A 15,647-nucleotide genomic window follows, 5' to 3' on the forward strand; every position below is an offset into this window, starting at 1 on the left:
GACACTCTCGGAGGCTCTGATCAGAAGTCTACCAGAATGGCGGTGGCCACCACAGCAGACACTCACACAACTGCCTCCACAGGGCACAGCACATGCAACACATTGACCACAGAGTTGGTGTGCCAAACAGTCACAGCCCTTAAGGCCAAACACAATGCCGGACACACTTGTCATAGGTGAATCCATAGTCAGACACACTGATGTCCCACTCACCAGATCAGGTACAGAGGAGGTCACAGTAAGCTGCCTATCGGGCACTGGAATCCACCACATAATGCAAGCACTCAGGTCACTAAACTGCAAGTACAGGTCTGACCCAGTCATAATCCATGCTGGTGTGAACGACCTGAGATGTACCTCCCTGGACTACATGGAAAGAGACATAGAGGATCCCTCTGATTATGTAGGCCAGGCAGGTATGACCCTGACCTTCGGCAGTATCCTACCTTCACCAAGTATGATGCCACATAAACAGAGACAAGATGATCAGCTGTAGTATTTTGCTTAGACTATGGTGTCATTCTAAGGGGGTCCAATGTCTGTCTGCCTGGGATGACATGCTGGACAGGCCACAGTGATTTGCAAGGGACGGCTTGCACCTGTTACCCCTGGGCTTCCGGATTTCAGATGATGCTCTTGCCACACCCATTGTGCCTTTTTTATGCAAGACTCAGATTCTACACCTACCACCCTAGAACACAGTAAAGGAAAGACACTAAGGGTAATGCTGCTCAATGCCCAAGGTCTCAACCTCAAGCTGCACACACTCTATGCCCTTCTCAGTATGTAGCACATTGATGTCTGTGCTGTGCCTGAAACCTGGTTCACAGCTTCTGACAGCACCCCGGCACTATCGGGTGTTACCTCATATCATGCATTCTGGCACCAGCATCCCGACAACACCAAGAAGGATGGTGGGTGTCCATATTCATCAAGGACACCCTCACCTCATGGTTGGTGGCAACACACGATGCATCAGAGACCATCCAGGTGCCAGTGACCGTAGGCAAGACTGCTCTGCAGTTTGTAGCATGTTACATGCCACCCGCTCAAACTCAGGTACCTCACACAGCTATCCTGCAAACACTGAAGGGGATAAATGTATCTCAAAACACCATCCTACTGGGTGATTCCAACTATCCACATATAGACTGGGATCACTAATCATGCCACAACACTCTAACACAAAGGTTCCAAGAGTTCATACACTGAAATGCCATGGAACAACTGGTCCCAATCCCCTCAAGTGGAGGCAACATACTAAAACACATCATCACGAACATGGGGTCACACTGTTCAACACCAGACATATACCCATCATTGGTGAGATCAGATCATAGACTATTCTCAGTGGGAGTCCACCCACACCCCAGATGGGAAATGAAACGGTGAAGACCTTCTCAAATGCCGACTTCACATTTCTGAGGACTGGTGTGGTCTCTTTCAAGGCCCCCAGGCCAGCAGACACCATTACCCAAGCCACTGTATCACTTAGAAATGCCTTCTACCAGCACCTCCAGGACTGCATGGTTCAGGCAATCCCAAATAATAATGACTCTTTGTACCACAGGCAAGCATCCAGTCTGGTGGACCCTAGCCATAAACAAGCTGTACAACACAAGGAAGGAGCTACTACAAGATAGAGCATAATCCGTAGGGGGGAAGGCACCCTTGCTCATTGTGAGTAAAACACTGGGTTCCCCATACAATCATCCGAGGCATGTTTTGAGAGTAAACCCACTCAGGACTCCAGGGACAATCATGAGGCCTTTTTTACCTATGTTTGAAACCTGGGAGGAAACTCCCAGATATGCTCAGACTTAGTTCAGAATAATGTTGATATCACTGCACCTACAGACATTGGCAACATACTGACTGACAGGTTCAGTGCAGATTTCTCCCCCCCTCCCCAACTGGGGGGGTATGTACACCAGAGGATTGTAGCCCCCCAAACATCTCCACTGCTGGGATGGGAACTGCTCAATCCAAGGCAGAAAACACGTTATCCATGGGACCAGATGGTGTCCCCAGTTGTGTGCTCCATGAACTCAATGAGTAATTACACCCGCAGTTAGGGCAGCTGTTTAATCTTAGCCTCACCTCAGGATATGTTCCCAAGGAGTGGCATACAGCAATGGTGGACCCACTTCACAAAGGAGGTGCCTCCACCAACCCCAGAAACTACCATCCCATCAGCTTGACAAGCCTGTTCTGCTAAGCTATGGAGAGGATCATAATGGGAATTCTAAATGAAGACATAGGGGACTTGCAGACATTGGATCCAATCCAGTTTGGCTTTGTCAAGGGCAGATCATGCCTTTTAAACTTGGTTGACTTTTCAAAACACTCACCCAGGCCATTGACGTGGGCAAGGCAGTCCACACAGCCTACCTTGACCTGGCAAAGGCTTTCGACACAATACCCCACTCAGGTATCATTGAAAACATCACCAGCTTAATTGTGAACCCATACATCACAGCATGGGTTGCAAATTGGCTAAGTGACGGAACACACAGGGTCAAAGTTGCTGGTGCCAGTTCACACTCCAGAGCTGTCACAAGTGGTGTCCCACAGGGCTCAGTCCTGGGCCCACATTTGTTCAGTATCTACTTTTCAGAAGTACGAGCAAACACAGGAGGATTATGGCTGACAAAGTTTGAAGATGACTGCAAACTGGGAAGCATAGCTGGAAACCCATCTGACACAGACATCCTTCAGAAGGGTCTCATAGACACAGATAACTGGTGCCACGGCCTTACATTAAACACTAAACAATGCATAGCCATACCCTTCAGGAAGAACAAGGTTACCACTACTTCCCATCTAGGTGGCAATCCTCTAAGCACAACGTAGGTTATCAGGGACCTGGGCACCCAGGTTGACAGTGACCTTTGCTTGACACTCACATTGCCAGGGTAGTTTGGAAGGCCTTCTACATTGGCCACCTCATCATGCAGTGATTCACATCTAGATCAAGGGAGGTCATCGTTCCCCTGTACTCATCACACCAATGATTGCATACACTGCCCCATTCAGATTGGATGGGCCCACAAATTCCTCGACAGGAGGTGAAAGGGTCTCAAACATATTTCTTATGCTGCCTGACTGAAGGAATTCCAGCTGTATTCTGTCACTTACTGACTGCTCAGAGATGATCTGTGCCTGACATACAAGGCTATGTCCAACCCAGACTTTATGAACATGCTTCACCTCAAGACCTCTACATCCATCAGAACTACAAGGGCAGGAGACCTAAACCTCAACACAGATATTAATAGGATGTGCTGGAGGGACAGATTCATCACCCAGAGAGTCCATATGCTGTGGAACAACATCCTGGTACATGTGGGGCTGAGCACCTCACTGGCTTTGTTCAAGTGAGATCTTGACCAATGGATGGGAGATTGCAGGTATACCCCAGGGATAACCTCAGTATCACTGCTTGACAGAGGCACAGCAAAATAATGGGCATATCCATCAACTTGCAGGGGTGGCAGACGCCACAAAACTCTGGCCTAGGCTTATTAATGCCCTAGGGCAGATAGCCTAGTATGAACCTATGGACATAGGCCTGGGGCAGTTCCTGCTATTGGGACAGTGGTCTGCAGCAGGCTATATAGTAGTAGTCAGTTTTAGCCATTGGTTTTTGACCATGGCTATTCCATGTTGCTTCTTGTTGTGGTACAAACATGGGTGTGTGGTTATCCATGCTATTTATTGCTAGACACCCTCATTTTGTATCTTGTTCCATGTTTTTGCACATGTACATCACTGTATGACGTGCAGCTGTTTCCACAGGGTCATATGCGTGGATATGGATGTTAGTTGGGGTCCTCAGGTGTGCATATTGTACATGATATTACATTACTTAACACATGGCATTCATGCCTCAGGTGGTGCTGCAGGGCCACCTCTGTCGGATACACATACTACACTCCCTGTACATTTGGAAGCAGGTTGTGTCATGTTAGGCATCCCTGTTACTGTATGAGTGAGTCAGGGCGGGTATCAGTCCCAGTGTTCCTACTGACCAAGCGTATGTGCTATGCATTGCCTCTTTGCCAAGGCCAGGGCATACTGGGCACACCTCCTTCTGCCTACTGGGACAAGGTCAGGTTGTTCCTCCTCCGAGTCACCCCTGCCTGTGGTGGCCTTGGCAATGGTGGGGGGATGTTTGGCCCAGCCCTGTGCTGGTCCTGCTGCAGCTGTTTCCGCAGGATCATATTATGTAGCATAGCACATATCATGATCATTTGGGTACATGTAGTTGGTGTGTACTGCAAAGCTCCACCAGATGTGTCCAGACACCGGAACCGTGACTTGAGCAGCCCAAACACACGCTCTATGATATTACGTGTTTGTGCGTGTGCCTCATTATGGCGTTCCTGTTCAGGTGTGTGTGCATTTCTGATGGGTGTCATCAGCCACGGCTCAAGTGCATAACCTGCATCCCCCACTAGGTGTCCGTGTGGGAAGTCCCCATTGGCAAATGATTGGTACAGCTGCGTCAGATGCCAGATGTGGGAATTGTGGTAGCTCCCAGGGCAGCCAGCACACACATTCATTATTATGCCCTGGGCATCACACACGACCTGGCAGTTGATGGAGGGATATCCCTTGCGGTTAATGTAGACTCTACCCCGCTCACCGGCTGGTGCTTTGATGCGTATGTGCGTGCAGTCTATTGCACCCAGCACCTCAGGGTATCCCGCTATTTGCTGGAAGAGACATATTGCTGGCCACAACTTCACGGTCATTAGGGACATATATATGATCACTGACATGTGGTGACATGGCATCCAGGAACTGGTGCAGTACCCTGGAGGCTGATGCCTGTGATATCCCCATCATATCACCAGTTGGTCTCTGGAAGGTACCTGTTGCTAGTATTCTTAGGCCAACACATACCTTGGTTTCCACTGGGATGGGTTCCCCTCTGTTGGTTCTGTGTGTGAGGTGTGGCCTGCACAGCTCAACAATCTGCTGCAGGAGCTCTCTGTCCACTCTATAGCGCTCTACTATCTCCAGCTCATGTAACCCATGGTAGGTGACCCTGGGCCTGTATACTCTTCTCCTTCTCCTCACTCTGGGTTGTCTGTCAGCATCTGCATTGTCACCACCCTCAGCAATTCGCCTATGCCTGATTATAATAGCCATGGCAGCACCTAGCATTTCTGCTCTGAGTTCAGCTTTATTTCAGTTTTCAATTCTGATAGCTTAGCTTCTGGCAGTATCTCTTGTGAGAAACAGCCTTCACTGCTCTTTGTTGTGTTTTAAGTGCTGGGCTGGGCTTCTAGTCTGCCTGTGTAATTGCCTGCTTGTAATTGTTTCCACCAATTAACTCCAGCAGTATTCCCTGGCAGTTTCCCTGTATTTTGGTTGTTTACTGTTTCCTCTCTGTTTCCTGAGGGGGAGCAATGTGCACACCAGCTTAAACATGCTCACAGTCACTTAAACGCGTGCACACATCCCTACACAGTGTTACACGTGCGCACACATCCTTACACGGTGTTAGCTAGGCTGATTCATGCTAAAACGCGTGCACACTGCCTTACACACATGCACGCCCGCGCAAACCGTTGTAAACAGTTTGCAACACGCTCCCACATGTTGAACCTGCCTTACACGCGCGCATACACGTATATCAAGAAACTTGGAGTGTAGGGATAGCGTATACCCTCAATTTCTTGACTTTCCTAGTGTTCTGTTGGGACACACCTCCCCCCCTGATGTCTGTCTGTCATCTGTTACCTTACATTGCCCTCCAATCTGGGACATTTCTTTCTATCCTTCCCCTCCGTGATGTCACCTACCTCTTACTCTGTTCCTCCCCCTTCTCTAACTCTTACACTACTCAGAAAGTGCTCATTACCTATGTGGCAGTGTGATTCAGTATTGTAACCCTCATTTACATAGGATTGCCTAGTAATGCTTAGTTACATATCTTACACGGAGCTTCCCCCCCTTGACAACCACTAAACGGAGGCCAAATTGTTTTTAGTCTGCAAGTCCCTCCATTGACATTCCATGTAATACATAAATCCCACAATTGTGGGCTTATAAGCCGGTTTTCAGTTTTAGGTAGCGCACCCCATTTGCGGTGTGCGCTGCAGTTAAACACAAAATCCGTGGAAAAAAAAAAAGTTAAATAACTTATTTTTGCAACACTTTTCATGCCAATGGCCACATATTTGGCCATTGGCATGCTTAATGACACATATGCACCCTTTATTTGGAGCTGACATAGCTCCGTTTTTGATTTTGCAGAAATGTACTCAGTTGTCAGCTGAGTACATTTCTGCTAACACGTCCGTTACACGGACTGGTTTCTTGTGGATCGCTCAAATACCTCATTTGCATATCTTGGAGCTGCAAATGAGGTATTGAGCATTTCCACGCCCAGTCCGTGTAAGAGGCGTGTTAGCTGTCTCTTACACGGAGGTTTGGGCTGTACCTGAATCGGGAGGCTTACACGGAGGCTTACACTACTCTTGAACTCCGTGTAAGCCTTCCTGAATCTGGCCCTATGTCTACACATATACAGATATACAGATATTCAGATATATATGCACATATAGTTATAGATATCTACATATATATCAATATATATATATATATATATATATATATATATATATATATATATATATACATATATATATATATATATATATATATATATATATATATATATATATACATATATATATATATATATATATATATATATATATATATATATATATATATATATGTATATATATATATATATATATATATATATATATATATATGTATATATATATATATATATATATATATAAATACAGAGAGATTTATATATGACCATATATATGATGCACTATACATATGTATATAAATACATATATATGTGAATATATATGTGTATGTACATGTACACATATATCTACATATGTATATGTATATCCATATCCTTGTCATGTGTAAACATTACTGTTGTGTATACCTTCCCAGATGTATCGCACCGTATGTATCTGATATGTGTATATTGAGACATAACAACATATGTGATGCAACAGTAATATCTCTAACAAGTATTACACAATTGTAGAAGTCTCAGCAATTGTTCAATACTATATTGGAAAAACAAAAGCTGTCTTCACAGCTGTCATGGCGTAGTGGTTAACTCTTATGACTATAGTGTACAGGGTCCTGGGTCCAAGACCTGCAAGGGCTGTTATTTTGTTGCTGGGCAGAACAAGGGCTGCTGGATAGAGAGTGATTAAGGCAGTTTTGAGCAGCTTTAAGCACGTTTGCATGGGTGTGCACAAAGCTAATAGGTGCTAAGGTAGGATTAAACATATGGGTGCCTACACCATGTAGGCTTCGCTTACCAGTGAGTGTATGTGCTTAGCTGTTATATTGCAGCAATGCTGACACCTGCTAAGCATGGCTCAGCTTTGGTAACCAGTGCTCTCATTTCAGTCTGATAACATAGCAGGGTACTGACATCTGTAATAAGTGTATGTGATGCCATGTACATAACATGAGTCTATGTGCTGTCATTACAATAGCAAGAGGTGTGAGTCTCCTGTCTGGGACACTTGGTTATGTATGGCTTGTACAACACTCTTATCCATGTGAATGTGTTACATACAAGGGTAGTATCCCAGGTTATATGCAGTCACACTGGCATGTAGTGTATCATTATGTTACTACTATTGACAGTGCTTTCCCAAATAAGAGTAGATTGCTAATTGTAGTTCTGGAAACAAGCACCCCTGCATGCAGAGATTGACTCGGAGTCCTCACTGTTGTATTCCTGGTGTCAGCTGTGTCTCATTATATATTCCCTTCTGGATAATGATCTGACATGTGGAAAATAACTTTAGGCTACTGTGTGTATAGCACATGTCAGTGAGGGCTACCATCATGTAGTAATGGCATATCTATCCATGTCAGACGTCTATCTGTCAACACTTTCATCCTAATGCATTGCTAGTTGGTGAGCTGATGTCTTTCAGTCCCTGTACAGATGTGCAGATGTCAGGTATCCATCTATGCTTGACTGACACTGATATGTTTGCCCAGTTGTGTTATAAATGCCACAGATAGGACTCAACACCCTGTATGCACCTCATACCATGGATACCTCAGCTACACTACTACAGTCAACAGAATATGCTTGGGTACAGGTCTCCAAGACAGACACTAACCATGTTATGTAATACATTTTGCATACATGTCAACTGAAGCACCTCACCAGCTCTCTGCAGGAGGCACCCAGAAGATTGGCTGATGCATGTCACTCTGACCCTGAGGGTCACCACAGTGGTGTCTGTTGATAGATGGCCTGCTGACATATGGCAGGTGGCATGATACCACTCTACACACATCTCTTACACTTCCCATCTCTCCATGGACAATAGCCTGTTACACACCTATGAATACCTGCACCCACGCGCCTCAGTACTGACAAATGTGTACGTGTGCATTACTGAGAATATCAGTGTCTGTGTGTTTGTAGACCTGTAGTTGGGAATACCCTGATGCCCTTCACACCAACTTTACCACCCATTGCCATAGTTAGATGTGGCTGCTGCTGTACAGGGCATTACATTTGCCTTGTTATACTCCTTTCCCTAAGGGCTACCTGGGCCTTGCAGTGCCGGCACAACACTGCTGTACAGATGGGTTGATAGACATGGGATAGTTCTGGCAAGTGTGTGTATGTGTGCATTTGTGTGTGTGTGTGTGTATATATATATATATATATATATATATATATATATATATATATATCAATTTGTAGGGTACAGCATTCCGAGGCCACATACTCCTATTACAGTATGCATTGCCACACAGAATTAGGGATAGTGATGTTGCTGCCCATAGGAGAGGCATGACAATGCATCCCCCTACTATGCCTGTGGCATGTGCATTAGATACATATCCCTATAGTATCACTCTTGGTATGGACAAGGGGTTGTATTGCAGTCCTGGTCAATGTGTGATGGTGGGTATGTCAGAGTATCATCATAGGTTCCAGTGCATACAATATCCACAGTGGGGTGTGGGTGCTGAGTATACTGTCATTACACCATGGTACATCCGGTACATGTCCCATGTACCACAGTATGGTGACCACTGTCACCATCAACCATACAGGTAACTGATAACACTATCCAGCCCAGTTATGCATGTGCTGTGTGCAACCTACCTGTAACACAATGGACACATTGACAAGGTAGTTAGCACTGATAGGTACAGGTCTCTTAGATGTGTGTCTGACTGTTATGTGTTTGTCAATGTGTATATGACAGCATGTCACACTACGTATTGTCCATATACAACCATTACATCCCCCATTACCATACTGTACATGCCTGGGGATGTTCTGAATGTAACATGTACCCTGGAACTCACCTCATCCTAAAAGCTGTGTGGTGTGTGCAATTAAAGCCATATACATCAGTAGCACTACATATCTAGGGAGGGGTCTAGTCCCAGTGTTGCCAAGTAACAGTGTGCGTGTATGTAAAGGGATCTACTTCAGGTTACAGAATATACATGTCCCAGGGGTCATCTGTCCAAGAGCATTGTGGCATATGCTAACATGTCACAGGTATCATCCCGTGGGCATACATTCCATCACAACTACTGTTAACAGTATAAATGGCCTCTTCCCCACTGTATAGGTATGCAGCAATACTGAGGTTGGTATATATAGCTGGGTGTGGCTGTTGGGTACACAGCCAACATCATTGCAGTTAGTTTTGTGTGTATCCCCCTGTGTAGCTGGCTGTAATATTGTACAATTTATGTTAACAGTATCTGCGGTTCTACAGCACCTCTCACACTCCAAAGGGTAGGGGTGTGTCACTCACACCAGCACACATATGTTTATCATGTTGAGGATTGCACTACATTGGGGAAGGGGACATATACCCTGCTTGTACCATTGTCAATGACATTACATTAGCTGACTGTTTATTTCACAATGTGTTGTTCTGCATAGTCTAGCTTGGTGGAATTACATAGACTATAATGGGTTCCTTGCACAGGTACATTCATGTATGTGTACAGTATTCTCTTTGTAGTGTATCAACACTTAAGCCTCTGTGTGTGTTATACACAAACATGTGGTGTGTACCATCTAGTACAGCTAGCATTGTCCACTGTAAAAGGGTTGCTAACAGCAGCCACCATGCACTCACTTGTATACACCACCACCAGACCAATCGGCCATGTGGCACAGCAGTAACAGTTATAGAGACCTGTGACATGTGCTCACCTGTACCCAGGATATGGCACAACCAAGGTATCACCACAGTGCCATATCCCTTGTGGGATATGACAGCAGACCATCCTCCTGCTGACACATGGACACTTACAAACGGACAGCATTATGGTGACCACAATCACTCAGTGTTAATAACAGCTATAATGCATCATGGCTGGACAGCTACACTACCTGACATGTAAGCATTAAATATTACTGCTGACAACAAGTTACACAGCAGTACATTGGTATACTGTAGTACAGTCAACATGTGCATCAGAACCATATAAGCCTGTCCCTGCATTGATGTTATGAATGACAGGGATGTGGCACAAGTATCATCATATGCACAGGGTGTGTTGTTGGTTTGCCAAAGACCTAGGCTGGGCCATATGTTTGACACCATGTGTGTGAGTGAGTGGGTTTGATTACTGATATGGCCATGGAGATGTGGTGTGTGTAGGTATGGGGTTGCCCTAGGTGTGTTTGTATTGTGTGTGAGTATGCATGCACACAGTTCTGCCATGTGGCTGCCCTATACAGGTGTTTGTTCGACAGCTGCAGACCATACCTGGCAGGGTGTGCAGTTCACTGCCTCCAGCCACGGACATAAAGACTGTGCTTGCCAGGGGTTCCACTAGCACGGTCAGGTACAAGCCTCGATATGCTACTCTCCCCTGATGATGACAGATGTCCGCTGGAACCAGGTCCCTCCTGGGACTGGCCAGGACCATGTACATGTGGCTTGCTGTGGTGTGGTGTGGATAGTGCCCCCCCTGCAGTGCTGGGGCTGCTACTGCCACTACAGGAGTGGCTTGTTGTCTTTGCATGTCCATGTCGACCTCCAGATGCTGGTGTTGCTGGTCTACATCCATGTGGCCATCAAACCACTCCCACCACATGCTCTAGCATGGACAATCCACAGTCCAGGCGGCCCACCATCTCACCCCACCATCTATCCATGACATCTGTAAAATAACGAAGGGCACTTGCAAGATCATGGATGTTGTCATTTACAGCTGAAAGATCAGCCCTCTGCAGCCTTAGACCCTGTCTTGTGTACCGTTCCATACATGCCTGCACCTCCATGACAGCCTGAAACATACGTCTGGTGGTACCAGATGTGACACTTCTGCCAGGGGCATGATGACCAGCAACCCTCCCACAGGCACCTCTGTACATCTGCCTATGTGGTACCCTGACAGACATCCGGCTATGGCTGCTGTGTCCAGACACAGCAGCCATAGATACCACGCTGTCCTGTGCACTGCCACCAACCATCAACTGTCCCTCTGCTATGGCGACTGGTGATGAGCTATCTATAGGCACTGTGACTGTGTGCGAGGATGGGGTAGATAACAGGGGGATGTCAAACAATGGTGCAGTTTCATCCTCTGACAACACCACCTGTGCATCAACACACCTATCATCATTTTCAGTGTCTATATGGACACCAACATCAGATTGCATGCAGGAGTGACCCTGACCCACCTCACCACCTGTGAGGGGAAAAGAAGAAATGCACTTTAAGACCTGTATGTCATTGCTTAACAGTATATATATATATATACACACACACACACACACACACACACACACACACACACACACACACACACACACACACCCTTACATTCCACCATAATACCTACCTGTCCCTGAGTTTATAGACTGTCCCAAATTTATTCTTTTAAGTTCCCTATCCTGCAGCACACTTGGATACTTACACTCATTGATACCAATCATTAACATATCATTCTTCTAATTGCCTAGACGAGTGATCACAAAACATGACCTGTTACTCCATTACCTCTTTGACTTGATTGGAGTCTGTTTTACAAGGACTCACTGCTGTCATCCAGTGTTCACCCTGGGTTTGTCCAGACATCATGAGCATAGCCCCCATATATTAGAGGCTACTACAGTCACTCAATAATGTCATGCACTGGAGACTCTATTAACTTATTATGTGGACAGTGGTAATATTTGGATAAACTCACTGGTGTTGTGTAGTAATTCCCCAAGGCATCTGTAGTGCTGCATATGTGGGTATTCTTTCACCTTTCTGCTGATTGCAATTATAACAGTATACTTGGTGTCTAGTTTCCCTCCCAATGCATGTTCCATGCTACAGTCCTTATTATACTATTAACTGTCCTGAGATTACATGTCAGACAAGTATTCCTGGTGTCTCATGTGTCAGTCCATGTCCAAGTACTGCAAAACTTCAAAGGGAAGTTGAGACGTATGAACAACCCCACAATCACACATGTGCATACATGGACACACACACAAACACACACACATACACACACACACACATCCTACATACATCACCCCCCTTCACTCCACCAGATTGCACTTACAGACAAAATAACCCCCCCGCCATACACACTCACTTGCACATGAGATTGCACAAAGATATTACACGCAGACCTCCCATTACCCATCTGCCAACATGCATAACATATGGTACTCGACAGCATGCAGTGCAGCTATAGTCAGTCCATGCTAGCAACAGTATACATGTGTGTGATGCATGGGCTGTGTTAGTAGATGATGCCACGTCCCCTGGAAAACACTGCACCCATGTACACAGTATTGCTGTGCACCTGTTCAGCACCCTGCCATGTACTGTGCACCATACCTCACAGGTGTACACACCATTGCTGAATGTGTAGTACTGTGGCAGTTATGTATGCTCTGCTGCTCACAGCCCCTGTGTGTTTGTCCAACCATACCTGGGATGATATGTGGACAGATGTCATTTGTAAATGCCTGATGTCTGATTTTCAGATGTCATCAGCAGTGCATGTATGACCAATATGATACAATTACACTGACAACCATCAAACCTTACCATGGCTAGAGGGAGTGTACACACCCTTATTGATATGACACCCTCTTCCTTGATATGCCATGGGACCATGTTGCTGCATATATTAACATTACATGAGCCTGATATGTGACATATGTCCTGTACAATCAAATGCAGTGTCAAACAAATGTGTTAGTTGTGCTGACACTGATTGAGATGCATACACTTTGTGGGTGCATATGTGTGCACACCCTTATCATGATGGTTTGTTCCACCTACTGTTATGTGTGCTACAGCAGTCACTATTCCTGGCAGGGGTATACAAGCATTGGCCATCTGCATTTGCCAGTATTTGGTCAGTCTGCCCTACACATGTCCCCTAACTCTGCATGATTCCAAGGTCAACTCATGCACATCCCTTGGAGTTCACACACTGCCGTCACTATTGCTGTGGAGTCAGGGTTATGTCTGCCGCAGTTCCTGACCCTGACTGTGTGCAGATGTAGCCATTGGTAGCATCCTTTGTATCCCTGCTGCAGTGTGCTGTTGTGTCATGATGACACCCCCCACCTTTAGCCTTCCTGCAGATGCTTGACAACTATGGCCTGCACATGTGTGTCAGTTTGGAGTGTCCCAAACACTGAACACCACATGTAACAGCCTAGTCCCAGCTAATGAATGGCAAACATACAGGTGTACACTGGCACCGCACGGTACAGATGGAAATGGTGGGCCTGAAGTTGGGTGAGGTGTTGGTTGTGCAGCACATGTATCTTATGTGATACTGTCTGTAGGTTTCCAACGTGGTATTGCTACACTAGTACACATTGCAATGCATGCCTTTTGGGGACCTTTTCTGATATGCATATGCTACCTGTAGAGAGTCCTGGCTGATGTTTCCTGTTGTACAACTGTCCCATCTGATTACCCTAACCCATGGGCCACACATATGCAGAGTCCAGGCAATTGCTGACACAGGTACTGCACAGCTAGTACTTGCTAGACATTCCTGCAACTCCCTCAGTGTTGTGGCATATTACTAGGCAGCTTGCATGACCAGTTTGCTACATGTGACATCATCTGTCTTGGATGGCCATCTGCTTATTTCCTACATTATTACTTTCCCATACATCCTCGCCACATACATGACTGTCTGCACTGTTTGCCATGGCATATGCAATGGTGAGGTATGGCTACATGTCCAACTCCTGGGTACTATCTGTTTTGTATGGGGTCCATACCATGGCGTGTAAGATGTGTGCAAGACACTGCTGCCTCTGTTGCAGGTAAGTGGGCACATTTGAAGGCCAAATGTCTTGGACAGGAGACCATTTCTTGGTGTGACATTGGGGACGTGTACTTGCTGGAAGGTGCATTTCCATGACAAATGCATGCAGTCAGTACTTCAACAGCTGCTTCCACTATATTTTATCTGGAATGTGTGCACACATATGCCTCCAGTGTTTGTGAAGGTATGTATTCCCCATATTTTCTGTCCTAACATATGATTCCATATTACACACTCATTGCTCATGTTAGGACCACATTGCAGGTTGTAAGGGTTGTGGACTGCAGTATTGTGATGTGCCATAGTGTAGAAATGTAACAGTTGCCATTGTAATACTGGTATATACACTGTTGTAGCACTGTATAAGGGTAATGTTTTACACATGTGCCTACTGTAGGCCATTTGTCCCACCATTATGTTCATCTCTGTGCACACATTCTGCAATGACAGGATGTTAGTTATATTGTAGGAGTCTGACATACCCTCCAGATACACCATCATGGTGACCACTGTGATGCAGTGCAGTTAACAGCAACAATACGTGAACATGTACGGCATGCATTATGGGTAGGTGTGTTGGATGTGTACATGGAATATACCATGGCCATAACATGACCGGTGTATTGGCAAACCTGAACAAACACCATACTCACCAGCTACTGGCTGCTGCCTTAGAGATATACCAGAGGGACCTACCTAAGTGTGTGAGAGATGTGATGTCAGTAGCCACAGCTGTGGCATTGATACAGGTTGGGTGCAGCATTACAGTACATTAACAGTACAAACCCACAATACTACAGATTATGCACATCTGTTTATTGCAACTACACAGCAACAGACTATATATATGTCATCTCACATATGCAAGATGCAGATGGATAAGCAACAGTGGTCTACTGATGTGCCCTGTGGCCTTACCTGCACGCTGTTCTGCCATTATGTGGGTAGCACCCACCTCCACTATGCTCTCCACCAGGTGTTGTGTGTGTGGGTGGGCAGGTGTCCCGAGGCTGGCAAGGAGCTCCTCAACATGTATCAGGGAGATGGATGGCATGCCCCCCCCCATTGTGAGCTGATACCACTGACTGCAGCAGCACACCGACAGGCATTGCAAAGTAGGTCTGTGCAATGATGCCAGACCTGCTCATAACTATGGTTATGTAGACTTACATTGTTTACACTGTGGACAAGATTGTTCCACAGGGCAGTCCGCTCCTGCTGCTCATGGGCTGTTCGGCCAAACAACACCTGGTAGTGGTGCATCAGATGTGGGATGA

Source organism: Protopterus annectens, chromosome 1.part2 (assembly GCF_019279795.1).
Source record: "Protopterus annectens isolate FY-2018-M chromosome 1.part2, PAN1.0, whole genome shotgun sequence".
In the NCBI taxonomy this organism is placed as follows: domain Eukaryota; kingdom Metazoa; phylum Chordata; order Ceratodontiformes; family Protopteridae; genus Protopterus; species Protopterus annectens.